Source organism: Biomphalaria glabrata, chromosome 10 (genome assembly GCF_947242115.1).
Source record: "Biomphalaria glabrata chromosome 10, xgBioGlab47.1, whole genome shotgun sequence".
NCBI lineage: Eukaryota > Metazoa > Mollusca > Gastropoda > Planorbidae > Biomphalaria > Biomphalaria glabrata.
Genome location: NC_074720.1, coordinates 20655143 through 20672466, shown reverse-complemented (window position 1 = coordinate 20672466; position 17324 = coordinate 20655143). Strand labels below are relative to the sequence as shown.

At 39.7% G+C, this 17324-nt stretch overlaps 1 protein-coding gene across 3 annotated transcripts in view; it reads right to left on the bottom strand.

Moving 5' to 3' along the window:
- The window catches only part of LOC106074398 (LIM domain only protein 3-like), a 179260-nt gene that overhangs the window by 142129 nt on the left and 19807 nt on the right, over nt 1-17324 (bottom strand). Inside the window, exon 1 of one of the 3 annotated variants that reach the window (XM_056044171.1) lies at nt 16685-17142. The exons of the other annotated variants lie outside the window; for them this stretch is intronic. The gene's annotated coding sequence lies outside the window, so the exon portion shown is untranslated. Of the gene's footprint in view, nt 1-16684; nt 17143-17324 lie in introns of those variants that run through there. 3 annotated transcript variants of the gene reach the window in all.

Genomic DNA, 17324 nt, shown 5'->3' with positions numbered 1-17324 from the left:
GAATTAGACTCCGATAGAGCAGCAGCAAGGTATCTCTGTCAGCTCCCCAGTCCGTATGGCTGAGTACTCTTAGTATGTTTAATGACTTTTGGCATTTCTTCTTAAGTTCCTTAATGTGGGGGAGAAAATTAAATTTGGAATCTAAGGTGAGGCCTAAAAATTTTGTAGTTTTCACGACAGGGATCTTCTTTTTGTGTATAAATAGTTCAGGGTCTGGGTGTAGTCCCCTTAAATTACAAAAATGCATACTAACTGTTTTGGAGTCTGAGAATTTGAAACCATTATAGTTTGCCCAACCCTGAATTTTGTTTAAACATAACTGTAATTTTCTTTCTAAGGTGTTCATGTTTTTCCCATAAGTGAGGATGACAAAGTCATCAACATACAAAGAGCACTCTATGCCAGGGGGCAGCGCATTTATGATGCTATTTATTTTAATGTTGAACAGGGTGACTGACAGAATGCTGCCCTGGGGTACACCCATTTCCTGGTCATGAGTGTCAGAAGCGGAGTTGCCCACTCGAACCTGAAATTTTCGATCTTTCAGGAATTCCTCCACAAAACGGGGGAGGTGTCCCTTAAGCCCCATAAGCGCCAGGTCACGTAGAATGCCATGTTTCCAGGTTGTGTCATAGGCCTTTTCTATATCGAAGAATACAGCTACTAGATGTTCACTTCTGAGTAATGCATTTCTAATATAAGCTTCCAGCCTTACCAGGTGGTCAGTTGTTGTCCGCCCCTGCCGGAATCCGCACTGGTAGTTTGAGATCACTTTATTCCTTTCCAGGTACCAGACCAGCCTACTGTTAATCATTCTTTCCATGGTTTTGCAGATGCAGCTTGTTAGTGCTATTGGTCGATAGTTAGCTGGGTCAGAGCCGTCTCGTCCCGGTTTAGGTATCGGTATAACTGTGGCTTTCCTCCAGCTGTTTGGGAAAGCGCCTGTTTGCCACACACAGTTATAGACCCCTAGCAGGACTGCCAATGAGGGTTCGGGAAGGTGCTTGAGGAACTGGTAATGGATTTCGTCTTCTCCAGGCGCTGTGTCATGTGACTTTTCCAGCGATTCCCTCAGTTCCTCAAGCGAGAACGGTTTGTTGTAGTCTTCATTGTTCTCTGACCTGAAATCAATGGGGTGTCTTTCCTCCCTGGTTTTGACTTTTTGGAACTCTGGCGTGTAGTGTGCAGTGGATGATTTTTCTGCTATTGAGGATGCAAGGCAGTCAGCTATTTCTCTGGGGGACGTGACAGTTCGTCCTTGGTTTTTCAAATGCCCTATTGCATTTGATTCTTTCCCTTTGATTCGCCTTACTGCCTTCCAAACCGCTCTAGCAGAAGTTTTGGCACCCAGACTGCCGACAAAACTTCTCCAGGAATTCCTTTTGGCTGACCGTATGGTTTGTCTAGCCTTTGCTCTAGCTATCCTGAATAGCTTTAGGTTTTCCTGGGAAGGATTCTTTATAAATGCAGCCAGTCGTTTTTTCCTATCACCAATAGCACTTTTGCAAGCTGCATCAAACCATGGTTTGCTAGGCCGTTTTGGATTTGCAGAGGTTAGGGGTACAACTTTCCTGGCTATACTTAGTAGCTTGCTAGCAAAGGTATCAGCTGGGTTCTGTTCATGGAGGATATTTTCTGTGATATCCTCGGAGCATCTTTTTTGGAATTGTTCCCAATCGGCCTTATTCAGTTTCCACCGCTGAGGTCGTCCCAATGAAGGGAGATTGTTAGTAATGATGATTGGGAAGTGATCACTTCCCCGTAGATCATTGCTAACTGACCATTTAAAATCGTCCAGAAGTCCGGGGACACATACGATGAGGTCAATGCATGTGAATGATCCAGTTCCTGGGTGCAAGTAGGTCGGTGATGCATCATTAAGTATGCATAAATCATGTTGGAGGAAGATATCCTCCAGCATACGACCTCTTGTGTCGGTATTGTTGGATCCCCACATGGTGTTATGGGCATTGAAATCCCCAAGGATTAAATAGGGCCGGGGGAGTTGTTTCAATAGGTCCTCCATGTCTGTTCGGTTTAATGGAGCGCCTGGTGGTAGATACAGGCTGCAGCAAGTGATAACCTTGTGAAGGGTTATCCTAGCTGCTACGGCCTGTAGTGTGGTCTGTAGTTCTACCCTCTCATGGGGGATGCTATCCTTCACAAGGATACAGACTCCACCTGATGCTCTCTCTGCATCCTCAACATTCTTGGTGTAAGCACGGTAGCTTCGGAAGCTGATGCAATCTTTCAGAAATGTTTCCTGTAAGCAGACAGCTACAGGAGTCTCAGAGTCCATCAGTAGCTGCATTTCCTCGTAATTGGCCTTGAGGCCTCTACAATTCCACTGTACAATTCTGGAATCCATGGCTTATTCTAGATGACCTACTTGGAGCTATTTGGCCTTGGGAGGCCCCCGGAGGGGTTTCCCTTTATTCCAGTGACCTTGGTATTTTTATTCTTGGGTTTGGATGGAGAGGAGGACAACCCCCTTTTGGGGGAAGTCTTTCTCTCTGGAGAGTGGAGATCCCTCTGGTTAGAGCGGAGGTTATTTCCTCCTCTCTCACCTCGGGCATCCTCTCCGCTTTGATTTCTCCCCTTAGGAGTTGGTCAACCTCTAACTCGGTAGAGGTTGGGGTGTCTGGCTGGGTTCTCTGAGGAGAACCTGTGTCAGACATGATGTCTCCGGGTTCTCCCGGAGTATTGGTTTTGACATGCTGCTCAGTCTCCATGCTCTCATCAGCGAGCAGAGAACCTGTTCTTTAGCATGACAACAGGGCTTTCTTGTTTCTTCAGAGGTGTGTTCTTTGGCGGTGTTTTCTTCTGAGTTGGAGGAGGAGGAGGGGGTGGTGGGGTCAATGTGTCCGTCTGTGTGGCTATGGATCTTCCTTTCTTAGCAACAGCCTGGGCGTAGGTCTTTGTCAAGCCGAATTGGCCCTTGGGTAGGGCCAGTACAGCCGATTTCGCCTGGCTAAAGGTACATCCGTTTCTTGCCTTGTACTCCTGCACGGCAACCTCCTGTTTCCACACAGGGCAGTCCTTGGAGTAGGCTGAGTGGCCAGCTTGACAGTTTGGGCATTTGAACTGGGCTGTGCAGCCCTTGTCCTTATGACCCTCTCCAGCACATCTGGCACACACAGTGTTCCTCTTGCAGACTGCCGCGCCGTGTCCATAACCCTGGCACTTGAAGCACCTCATGGGGTTAGGTATGTAGGGCCTCACTGGAACTCGTAGGTATCCTGCCTTCACATACTCTGGCGGTGTCCTAGTTTCGAATGTGAGGATAATAGTGGCGGTTTTGACCTCCTCATCCTCCCTGCGCCTGGTAATGCGCCGGGCATGGGTGACTCCTTCAATGCCCTCCACTATTTCCTTCTCGGAACATTCCAGTAGGTCCCTAGAGCTGATTACACCTCTGCTGGTGTTCAGACTCTTGTGTGGCATGACTTCCACTTGGAGATCACAGAGTCTTCTGCATCTTAAAAGCCCATCAGAGTGTGTCTTGCTGTCTACTTCTACAAGGAGTTCCATTGTTTTGTGTAGCTTAGACACACTCTTGGGCTCTCCCACTACTGACTTGAGTCCCTTATAGATAATAAATGGGCTCAACTTTGTCAGGCTTTTTCCCTCCTCTATGCACCTAACCACCAGAAATGATGGCCAGGTGGCACAGCTTTTTGGGACCTCCTCTTTTTTATCGTCAATTCGACGTTTCTTGCCCAGACATAGGTCTGGGGCAAGTAGTTTTGTGTGTGTTTTTTTGTCCATATATATTTTGGTTAATTCGGCACCTGTGCTCCCCACCCGCCATCGAGTCCAACAAGGGGACGGGCCATTCGGATGTCCAGAATGAGCCCGCCAGGGCTACACAGGTGCTATACTCAGTCAGCTGCTACATCCCACATGTGTCCGATACAGCAGCTCCCTGATTGACCCTCCAGCCACCGCCCTCCAGCATAGGTCGACGACCTATGCTGGTAGCTCGGCATGACCAGCCGGTTGACCCAGAGCGGGCCATCTGGGTCTCAGGTCTAGGGGAACTTGGAGCCAAAGTATTGTGTTGTTGTGGTTTATCCTCAGATAGCCACCACTCAAACACCAGGATCTCTTTATCCCCCCTTACCCGTCGCAGTCCACGGCAAACGGACTGGTCTAGGACGTAGTGAGAATTTAAAGTTAAGGAGACAGTGTGATGATAAATGAAGGCAGACTTAGGAAAAGAGGAGGCAGACACAATGATAGAAAAGAAGTAGGGCACTTTTGAGCTCCAAAAGTGCTAAGGAAAGAGGAGCGCAGTTTAACGTCATGTCTCGGGACGAGCAGTGCTTGTGAGATACATGTGAAGGCAGAAAGTGAAGAAAGTGAACGACTGGATGCCAAAAGACAGAAAGTATAGAGATTCAGAAGAAAGTGAACGACTGGATGCCGGAAGACAGAAAGTATACAGAGATTCAGAAGAAAGTGAACGACTGGATGCCGGAAGACAGAAAGTATAAAGAGATTCAGAAGAAAGTGAACGACTGGATGCCGGAAGACAGAAAGTATAAAGAGATTCAGAAGAAAGTGAACGACTGGATGCCGGAAGACAGAAAGTATAGAGATTCAGAAGAAAGTGAACGACTGGATGCCGGAAGACAGAAAGTATAAAGAGATTCAGAAGAAAGTGAACGACTGGATGCCGGAAGACAGAAAGTATAAAGAGATTCAGAAGAAAGTGAACGACTGGATGCCGGAAGACAGAAAGTATAAAGAGATTCAGAAGAAAGTGAACGACTGGATGCCGGAAGACAGAAAGTATACAGAGATTCAGAAGAAAGTGAACGACTGGATGCCGGAAGACAGAAAGTATAAAGAGATTCAGAAGAAAGTGAACGACTGGATGCCGGAAGACAGAAAGTATAGAGATTCAGAAGAAAGTGAACGACTGGATGCCGGAAGACAGAAAGTATAAAGAGATTCAGAAGAAAGTGAACGACTGGATGCCGGAAGACAGAAAGTATAAAGAGATTCAGAAGAAAGTGAACGACTGGATGCCAAAAGACAGAAAGTATAAAGAGATTCAGAAGAAAGTGAACGACTGGATGCCGGAAGACAGAAAGTATAGAGATTCAGAAGAAAGTGAACGACTGGATGCCGGAAGACAGAAAGTATAGAGATTAAGAAGAAAGTGAACATCTGGATGCCGGAAGACAGAAAGTATAGAGATTCAGAAGAAAGTGAACGACTGGATGCCGGAAGACAGAAAGTATAGAGATTAAGAAGAAAGTGAACGACTGGATGCCGGAAGACAGAAAGTATAAAGAGATTCAGAAAAAAGTGAACGACTTGATGCCGGAAGACAGAAAGAAAAACAAAACGAAAGTGGAAGCAGAAACATGGAAAATCTTTGAAGTAGGTCCGTTGAAAAAAAGAAAACTCCAGGGCTCTAGAGAAAACTACACAATTTATACACAGATTTTTAATTAAAGTGTACTATATAGTCATGTAACAAAAGGCTTTTGATCCAGAATTAATGTAACAGTAACTAAATGTCTATTAAAACCAGTGAACCAACCAAAGACATTTCAGCTAGTTAGATAATAAGGATCAATGTCAAATTTGAGATGAATACAAATAAAAATGTGAAAGAATACTTTAAAAAACAACAACTAATTTTATATTATATATAGTTGCATCAATTAGTTTGAATCAATCATGTAATGAAATTTGTAATAGATTTAGACTATCAATAATACATCTGTGAGATTCGAAATATTTTTAACGATTGTTTTTGTTTAGAGCAATTTTATGATTTTAGCATGCTCAATTCTTTCACTTGTCTGTTCCAGTTCGGATGGGTGGGGGAGAAAGAAGAGGTATCTGGGTCACTGGGTGAATGGTACCGTGATTGCTTTGTAAATGCATTTATTAAAAAAAAAGGTTGAGCGACCTTAATTCTAACTTTGACACATCACACTCTGTGCCAGCGAAGTGCTTATGAAAATAGAAGGTTTTATAGTTATCAAATACAAGTTTCAAACTTTAAAGCGGCAACCTACTTCTCTCTGCAAAATATAATAGGCACTAATTCAACTTATACCGGTACCACCACATCAGTCAAGTACAAACATACCTAACAAAATAACCCTAACCCTAACCTTAGTTACCAATATTTAATTTACTAAATTTTCTTAAATTAATTCTTAGTTAGGTAAAAGAAATTATTTTGTAAAATTTCATCTTGATTCGAGATTGGGTGTGGTAGAAATAGTGTACTAACTTTTTATTACGAAGAGTGGATCCACAGTTGATATAAGCTTTGTAAAAACAATTTAGATCCACAGTTCTTAGTTTTAAAAAAGGTCAGCTATTGTATTTTATGAAAAGATTTTGAGAAGCCCAATTGAATAACATCAAACTATTCGGTCATTACTATCTAAGCATTGTAGATATCAATTCTGAAGTATATATTCATGTTTGTTTCTTCTCAGATTTTTTAAAGCTGTGATGGTGTTAGGTCTGAACAAACTATTCCAGTAGTATTTATCTCTTAGTTGCTGTTAATCATTTTATGTTCTCCTATTTCATGTGTGATTGTAGTTTGTAAAATCGGTCTATTATGTCCTGGGTCATATTTTTCTACGTTTCATGCCAAAGGCGTAGATATCTCCGACAACGCGATTCTACTCTTCTTTCTCACAGATCAAATTGTGTTACAAATTGGGTTACATTTTATTACAGACGTTACTGCGATATAAGTGGCTCCAGTCTATCTCATATTCAAATAAGTGTTAGCCTTTCCCGCCCCCCCCCCTTTTTTTTTTTCAATTACTAGATTAAAGTTTTGTGAGAGTAAAAAAAAGTCAAAGATAAAATTTTGAATTATTTAACAACTTTTCATTATTTTATCAAGAAGAAATTTCGCACATAAACTGTTGGAAAAATCCTTCATTAATAATTGAAATATGTGGATAAAATAAAACAAAAAAGTCGATTATTTCATATTGATTTATGTTTGATCTTTTGTAATGTGGCCGAATAGCTGAGTGGTTAGAGCGTCGTGCTAATAAAGCTTCTTCATATTGGTCAATTATTTAAATGTATTTTTTTTTCAATGACAAAATATGAATATTTAGTCTACAATATTAATTGTACATAAACTGAAGTAAGGATTGATTGTTCTAGTTTAATAAATCTATATAAACATGGATATCACAGCTAGAAATGCGTAGCTACGTTAAATACTGCTACTACTAATTAAACCTCAGACTCCAAGACAAACCTCAGACTCGAAGACAAACCTCAGACTCGAAGACAAACCTCGATCTTTTTCAAGTTTCTTAATTGTGAGTCTTATTATCTTCAACAGAATTTAAACTATTATCAGTGCTGTTTTTTTCTTGTTAAACAACGCTGTTTAATTAATAAGTCAAGTTTTTAATTCATTAATTTCTATGAAATTGTAGTGGGCTGCAGAGATCTAGTTGTGTTAGTAAATAGTAAATGTATTCCATCTCGATTTTAGTTTCTTTTAATAATTCAAAACAAGAAAAAGAAAAAAGATTAATTTAAAAAAAAAGCTTCTCTAAGAGATTAGAACCGATAATTGCTGCTATTTATTTGAAAAGGCAGGGTTTAGCTCCCTTAATTACATAGTAGTAACTGATTAATTAATTGGTTGATTTTTTTTATTGATTCGTTTATTGTTTACAACTTTCAATAATTATGCGAAATTTCAACTTAATCCGAGAATGGGAAGTGGGAGAAAAACTTGAAAAAATACAACAACGTAATAATGGAATTAAATCCATATATACTTCAACATCTCTCATTACGTTGCATTTATTCCCCTTATTTTAATAGTAAACTAAATAATTAATCACCAAATAATTAATAAACTAAATGGAAATATTCTTTTTATTCATGTAATAGTCAGGTTCACTTAATTATGCAAAGTTTCAACTTGATCCGAGAAAGGGAAGTGAGAGAAAAACATGTTCAGACATTTTACCAGACAGACAGACAGACAGAGTGAGTTGATAGAAAAAAGCTTTTATATTCGCAAACACTCAAAATCAACATTACTCTATGGTGATGGGTTAGTACTAGCCCATTACAGATGGCATAATAAACAAGAATCTCCCGATGGTTAAAAGACTAAGTTTGCTAGTTTCTGCTGTCAATCATACACAACAATCTGTCGCCTCGACCACCACCATTCTCATATTCATGACTTCTCGCCTGTTCAGGGAATTAGTTGACCTGGTACGATGATATGGGCAGCTTTACCATTCCTTCATAAATCATGTATTGAACAAAATGTCGACAACCATTTTGAAAGTTCAAACTGTTTACGTAATATATTATAGGTCTCAAGTGCAAATAATTTTGACATATAGATATAAGATATAGTTTCTTTTTGTGTATCACTTTATATTTATTTATATATATATCAAAATATGTTTATATTATTAGATTCACGTCAATCTATTTCTATTAATTTTATACACACATACACATAGGCAGAGAGTAAGGTGATTGTGTTCCAAGCCTGATGTCCATGTATTGTATTGTATTGGTCAATTAAAAACAGTCACGTATGAATCTTTTTAACTGAGAGGACACCACTGAAATAATTGGACTTTTTTTAAATTAATAAGTGTACAGAGTGAACTGAACAATTGTTTCATTTAAACATTTTGGCCATGCATAAGGTATCTCATGGCAAAGACACACACACACACATGCATACTAATTATGTGGTCAGGAACAAACTGTTTAAACTAAAAATAAATGAATCTGTCACGTCTGTTGCTAAGTGTAGTTTACTTATGTGTAAGCACAGATACAGAATTAAATTTGTCCACTGAGTCAATCTGGAGATAATGTCCAAACACAAGACATCGAGAGATGAGAGGAAAGACAAACAAACATGTACAAGTAAAAATGGAATCACACAATCTGGAAAGGAAAATCCTCAGAAAAATGGATGGCGCCATACATGAGGCCCCAACCAAGAAATATAGCAGCTCTATGAAGACCCCTCCATAGTGACGGAAATAAAATGGAACAGATGACGTTGGGCAGGTCATCTCGGAAGAATGTCAGAGAAGAGAGGAACAAAGATTGTTCCCAAAGGCAGACCACCAGAACGGTGGCTTGATGACTTAGAAGCTAAGAGTCCGGGTATGTAAAGCCCAAGATAGATCAGAATGGAAGGATGTGCTGGAGCAGGCCAAGACCCTCCATGGGCTGTAGTGCCACTGGGATGGATAGATCAGAATGGAAGGATGTGCTGGAGCAGGCCAAGACCCTCCATGGGCTGTAGTGCCACTGGGATGGATAGATCAGAATGGAAGGATGTGCTGGAGCAGGCCAAGACTCTCCATGGGCTGTAGTGCCACTGGGATGGATAGATCAGAATGGAAGGATGTGCTGGAGCAGGCCAAGACCCTCCATGGGCTGTAGTGCCACTGGGATGGATAGATCAGAATGGAAGGATGTGCTGGAGCAGGCCAAGACCCTCCATAGGCTGTAGTGCCACTGGGATGGATAGATCAGAATGGAAGGATGTGCTGGAGCAGGCCAAGACCCTCCATAGGCTGTAGTGCCACTGGGATGGATAGATCAGAATGGAAGGATGTGCTGGAGCAGGCCAAGACCCTCCATAGGCTGTAGTGCCACTGGGATGGATTGTTGGGACTGGAGAAGAGTAAAAAAAACGACGGGAAAACACTATAGGAATGTGTAGATCTTTTCCCGGCCACAGGCGGCTCCCTCGTGGAGACATCCATTAAACATTTAGAGGAACAGAGAACGAGGAACACAATTTCCAGTGGACCTCAACAGTAATTTAGCGTGGAGGGTAAAAATTGGGAAGCTTACTAACCCTGCCCCATCTGCTACGCTGTTCCACTGCTCTGGAGGCCTTCCGCGGCTAGTGGCAGTACAGTGTAGGAATAACGAGGAATCCCTTGTGGGGCTCGACTTCAGGCCTTGTTGCGGGATCCTCACAATAAACGGATGTGATAAATTGAGCATCTAGTTGATGACCATTTCCAAATACTTTTCATTATGAGACATTTGTTTTTAATTCAGTAATATTGATTTACATGTGTAGATTGAGAAATATTGATTAGAAATTCATTAGTTAGGATCTCGAGCTGGGTTTATAAAGGATGGATTTGAAATGAAACTTCGAATAGTGGTACAAAGAGAAGGTATAATGTCTTCTTTAGTATATAATATGTCGTCATGGGTACAACAATAATCGAAAACTATTATTCGTAAAACAAAAATAAGAGTTAAAAATTCTGACATGTATGCATACATTATTAGTAAAAAGACCAAATATATTTCATTGAATATTTGTCGATGTGTATTATCGAGAAAATCTGGACATGTTTCAACTCATCTTTTAATTCCTGGCATAGCTTGTTCTCACTTTTTATTCACCAAACTAAATAACTCTTTTCAAATATAATTTTGTCTAATGCTGCCTGAATTACTTCCCTTTCTTTTCTAGGCCCGGAAAACAATATTAGTCATAAAAATTGTAAAAGCTAATTTATTAGATGCTGTGTCTTTCTCTCTTTCATTCTCCGCTTTCTTTTGTTTCGTTTTATTCAGTTAATGAAATTTTCAGATTATATTTTTGTATTTTTATGGTCTCATTTGATCAAATTTCATCTCAATTTCCAAAGAAGATTCTCTTTTTTTTTTCGTAAGGGAAACATAATGAAACCTAGCGCTGTCGAAAAAAAAATCATTTTTACCAATTAATACTATGGAATGACCTGGGGCAGTTCTAAGCCATCTATACACCTAAACTATTTCAATTAATTTAATATGTCAATCTGTTTAAAAGTATCTATGGAAACAGGAAAAAAGTTATTTCTAGATTTAGAATTCAAAGTACAACTTTGAAAGGTACAAAAAAAAAAAGACATCTCTAGAATCAAAATTAAAAAATGAAATGGAGAAGTTGAAAAAGATGAATCTATTTGTAAAATGTTTCTAAGTATTTGTACTTCCATCTCAGTGTTTCTAAGTATTTGTACTTCTATCTCAGTGTTTCTAAGTATTTGTACTTCTATCTCAGTGTTTCTAAGTATTAGTACTTCTATCTCAGTGTTTCTAAGTATTTGTACTTCTATCTCAGTGTTTCTAAGTATTTGTACTTCTATCTCAGTGTTTCTAAGTATTTGTACTTCCATCTCAGTATTTCCCAAGATTTTTCCTAAACGGAACACTTCGTACAATGTGAGTATTTAGCGGAACATTTCGCTTATTTTTTTTAGAGAGATTAATTCACGCAGTGGCCTACTAGTTAATTATTCCAGTGGTTCGTGGAACACAGGGAAACATTGATTTATCTCATATATAAATGCAATTGTGGCCGAGTGGTGCAACACTTGGTGACTGAAGGGTTAGGAGTTCAATTCATGACTAAGGCATGGTAGTGAACTTTGGTTTATTGAGATGTCTTGTGAGTGCACCCAACTGTAATGGCTGACATACAAACAGGGGAAGTAAAGGTGGTTGGAAAATGTGATGTCTATAATGACAGGTCAGCTTGACATCATATACACTACATTTTGATTCAATGTTGGCTGCGAGGTCTTAAAGTGGTCGTTGTATAGATAAGTAAGTTGAAAGAACTATTGAGAATCGAAGGTACTAACTTCCGTGTACTCTAATTCCCCTTTCAGACTTTGCGATCTATAGGGCAGATGATGTTAAGGTCATCTGTTTCTTTGGCCAACGGTTAACGAGCAGGGTGTCATGTGGCCAGCACAACGACCAACCGCCTTTACTTTCCCCAACTAAAGTCAGATACCCAATAGAGGTGAGTAGACTCAGGGGCGCCCTGAAATTCCCGAAATTCAATTCAGCCTTCATCGACATTCCAACCCAGGACACCAGGTTAAGAAGCCGAGCGCTTAACCGCTCAGCCACCGGACCCCCCAATGTACTATAAGCTTTGTCGAAATGTCTGCAAGTAATTCTACTCCTGGCCTACTATGTTTACATGATCTAAACGTCGAAATGTCAACAATGAAAATATCGTACTTCTAAGTGTGTGTGTGTGTATCTATGTTTCTTAATCATCTAATTATGTTTTAAACAACAGCTGATTTAATTTTAAAGAAAGACTCTTGGGTAATATTACTTTATGAGGAGCTTTGTTTGAATACGATTCTTGAAATGATCCTGATAAGTCTCTACATTGAATTCTAATACTTTAATCCCAACTAAGACTGTGTCTTGTATTATCCCCTAGAGCTCTCTAGAGTTGGAGATGACCTAAGTGACATCATTCAAACTGTCTTATGTTGTTTTATAAAGCAGATGAGCAGCTGGACGTTCAATACCAAATCAGGAGTTACAAGGGAGGAGCCCAAGTTGAGAGATGGATGAAGAAATAGGATTAGTGTATGTGGATAGCCTCCATCTTGGCTTAGCAGAGCAGTCACTTGACTTATGTACAGCTTAACAAGAAATGTTTAGTTTCACAAGCACCACTAGTACTAGTTGTTAAAAAGTATCCGTGACTTAGAGAGTGTTCTGGAAATAAACTTGCTTAAATATTGCACTACTAAAATAGGTTTTTCTACATGTAAAGAATACTCTCCTAATATAAAATGTCCTGAATTGAAAGAAAAAATGTCCAGATGTCCTTAATTAACAGAATGCCACAGTTGTTATAAGTTGTCCTGATTATAAATTGTCCTGATTTATTAACATTTAGGCTATTATATACGAATACGTCGACATGAAACCACGACACGGAACTAAGATAAGATAAGATAAAATAATAAAATAAGATAATTCTATTGGTCCAAACAAATGGAAAATCCGTTTGACTACAATTGTCGACCTCAGTGTGAATGTATATTTTGTATCTAGTTATAATGTATATCCATAGCAGATCCGATGGAAGGCTCTTTAACCTGGCATGTCTTAAAGCCAAAACGAAAAGGCGTCGTATCTTGATAAGGGAGCTGCTGTTTGCCGATGACGCGGCACTCGTATCTCTCTCACAAGGAGGTCTACAGAAGCTAGTGAACGCCTTAGCAGCTGCTTGTCAAGAGTTTAGCCTTACTATAAGTCTCTCCAAGACCGAAATCCTGGCACAAGACGTCGCAGAAATACCTATAATACAAATTGGGAACCACACCCTTTCAGTGGTGCAGGAATTTACCTACTTGGGTTCAACAATTGTCAGTAAACTAGACTTAGACATCGAGCTGACAAAAAGGATAGGAAAAGCTACCACAGCATTGGCAAAACTCTCCAAGCGCGTCTGGGAAAATGGTAAATTGACCACAGCGGCCAAAATCCTAGTCTACAACGCCTGTGTTGTGAGCACTCTCCTTTATGGCAGTGAAAGCTGGTCAACATACATGTACCAAGAGCACAGATTGAATAGTTTCCACTTGCGCTGCCTGAGACGCATAATGGGCATCTCTTGGAGGGACCATGTCTCCAATCAGGAAGTTTTGAGATTGGCCAATATGAACAGCATGTATGCTCTCCTGACACAAAGAAGATTACGCTGGCTCGGACATGTCACCCGCATGCCAGATGGTAGAATCCCGAAAGATATCTTATATGCTGAGCTTGTGGAAGGAGTCAGACCCAAGGGCCGCCTCAGACTAACATATAGAGATGTCTGCAAGCGAGACATGAGAGCCTCAGGCATCAGTGAAAGTATGTGGGAAAACATAGCCAAAGACCGGAGTGCATGGAGACAGACTGTGCGTGCTGGGACAACCCTTGCTGAGAACAAAAGAATTGAAGCGGCTTTAATCAAGAGGGAAAAAAAGAAAGCTGCCCTGTCTGCTAGCCCTAAATCAGAGGCATACACATGTACGAATTGTGGCAAAGTCTGCCGTTCTAGAATTGGCTTGATTAGCCACACCAGATTCTGCCCCGTCTCAAGATTAAGCCAAAACCAGTGACTCACTTGGGCGCATCCATTGCCTTTCGAGACAAAAGGAGCCATATATAATGTATTTTAATGCACCATTTGTAAGACAAATTTACTCATGGATATTAAAGATTATTATTTTATTATTATTATTATGTCAGAAAAAAACGAGTATTCATTTTCTGGCGCTGCCAGGGTCGAGTTTCGATAAAGAGAAACACAATTCATCGTAGTCCCTTTAACAGTTTCCAGTGAGGAATTTTCTGGTGATGTGGCAGGTCTGCAGCAGTACTGCCCTCTGACAGGCAACGAGGATGTTCCTAGGAATGTTAAGGGTCTTGAAGGTGTCTGTGAGGTCAGTTGTTATCCCCTCGGTTGATATAACAAAGGGGTATATTGTTATTTTGGACAATTTCCATATACGCTTAATCCCCAAGCCTAGGTTGCCATATTTTCTTTGTTTTTCTATCTCAGTTTTTCTTAAGTTATGAGACAGTGGTACGGCGATGTCGATAATGGTAGCGGTTTTTATTATTATTATTATGTTAGAAATGAACGAGTAGTCATTCTCTGGCGCTGCCAGGGTCGAGTTTCGCTAAAGAGAAACAAAATTCATCGTAGTCCCTTTAACAGTTTCCACTGAGGAATTTTCTGGTGATGTGGCAGGTCTGCAGCAGTACCGCCCTCTGACAGGCAACGAAGATGTTCCTAGGAATGTTAAGGGCCTTGAAGGTGTCTGTGAGGTCAGTTGTTATTATCCCCTCGGTTGATATAACAATGGGGTATATTGTTATTTTGGACAATTTCCATAGACGCTTAATCTCCAAGCCTAGGTTCCCATATTTTCTTTGTTTTTCTATCTCAGTTTTTCTTAAATTATGAGACAGTTGTACGGCGATATCGATAATGGTAGCGGTTTTTTCTTTTTTATCGATGAACAGCAGATCCGGGCGATTGAAATCTACCGTTTTGTCGGTCAGAATAGGCCTATCCCAGTACAGCAGATGATCAGTAGACTCGAGAACCTCTTATTATTACAGCACAGAACTAGAACATTAACTTCATTAGCCAACAAACTACAAATATTATATAATCACATAAACGCCAACAATCTATAAGCACGATCTGATCTCGTTTTGAAAACAATAAAAGAAGTGTACATAAAACTAGCAAAAGAATCTCGAACATCGAAATGTTTTCTTTTGGAATCAGAGAATAAAAATAAATAGTGAACTAATTTGTGCACAGGACTTCTAGAGATACATTTCTTCACGAATACGGTTTGTATAAAACAAAAATAAAGTCAAATTACAGTCATTTATAATTTAGGATATTTACAAATCATAAACATTTATAATTTAGGATATTTACAGATCATAAACATTTATAATTTAGGATATTTACAAATCATAAACATAGTTAAGGTAATCAAAGATATGAAGGTAATAATGTCACACCTAGGCAATATTTTCTTAACAACTTAATAAAGGAACACAGCTTTAGACAAAATATTCGCCTAAACCCAAAGAAATAAAAAAAAATTAATTGAATTTGGCTTTAGTTGTTTTTGTAACCAATGGTTACTAGGATAGTGTGTCGCCATTCCCTTTCCCCTCTGCAGTACAGTGATTGGGGGATAAACATTTGGGGGGGGGGGGTCAGGCGCAGATTTCTTTAAGCGATGGGATTATATGCAATTGTTTGCACTCCTGCTAATAATTTAATGCCTGTCAAATGCAATGCCAACAGCTTCACTTCCGTTAGGCTCCTGACTTATGATGACGTTAGTTTAGGATTCAGACCCAGAAAACAAATTGTCTTTCGAGGCAGTAGGAGTCCTAGGTGTACAAGTGACCAAGAAAACAAACTGTCTTTCGAGACATTAGGAGTCCTATGTGTACAAGTGACCAAGAAAACAAACTGTCTTTCGAGACATTAGGAGTCCTAGGTGTACAAGTGACCAAGAAAACAAACTTGTCTTTCGAGACTTTAGGAGTCCTAGGTGTACAAGTGACCCAGAAAACAAACTGTCTTTCGAGACATTAGGAGTCCTATGTGTACAAGTGACCAAGAAAACAAACTGTCTTTCGAGACATTAGGAGTCCTAGGTGTACAAGTGACCAAGTGTACAAGTGACCAAGAATACAATCAAACAAAAAAAAAAACACTTGTAGCGATAGTAGCAAGTGAAAAGCTATTTCAAGAGTATAGTGCAGGACTACAGGTTTGAGTTGAATTCCCGCCAGGATTCAAAATCGAAACATTCACCTTCACCTTTGTCATACGAATGAGATTTTAGGAAGTAGATCTAGAATGTTACATTTTCAAAAGTCTAGATCTAGTTTCGTACTCTGAGCTAGGGAAAGGTTTGGACAATGTATGCGAATTTGCAACAAATCTAGATCAAGTTGTAATCATTTCACAATAAACATGCTTAGCATCCACTTCCCTTAGAACAACCAGGTCTACAATAAAGAAACGTTTACGGCACTCAATGACTATCTCATAGTGAAGACATAATGTCCAAAGAGTTTATAGCATTGGACATTTCAAATAGTAACTAGAGTCTGACTCTAGTAGAGACTAGATCTAGATCTAAGATTTCTATTACTCCAACTTCATACAAAATAACCGAATTATTGCGAATAGGTAGTCAAGATCTAGGCTAAATCTACCACCTGTTTAGATTTTAGAATGTCCATCCTAATAAATATAGACTAGATAACTCTGTCTAGATCTAGAATCTAAATGTCTAGTATTAGATTTACTCACCAATGAAATTTGATTCCAGAATAACTGTTTCTTAACACATCAACAGAAAACACCTCGACGTATAATTCTAGATGTACATCTAGACTCTTGATGCAATTATTTTATTTTATGTATGAAGCTAAAGCCAACACACAGCTATCTAGATCTAGATTCAGATTAATATTAGAGTCTAGATCACATTGTCGTCATTGCAGCTCAAGATCTAGAATCTAGATCTAGATCTAGAAATAGATCAAATTATTTAGCTCTAGATTCTAAATGATTTAAAGATGAGGAAATAAATCCTTGTAGAGTGTAGATCTAGATCATAATTAACACTATTGATCACTGTCAGCACAACTACGAGCAGATCTCTACATGAATAGAGTTAATATCTATATGGATAGTACGTTCATTGTTTAATAACAGTTATTGACGAGCCTTACACACCGGCTGAATCAGTATGGCACAGTGGGAAAGGGAAAAGAACACGCACATGGCAGACGTGTATGGAGGGCGGATGGGAAAAGGAGTGGGTGGGGGAGCCAGGGGACATCACCATCACGGAATCTGTTCACACCGTTGCAGAAGTGAAGATGTTGGACGAATTTCAAACAAGCGGGTGACATTTGGCGCCAAAATTATTCGAAGTTGAACAAGC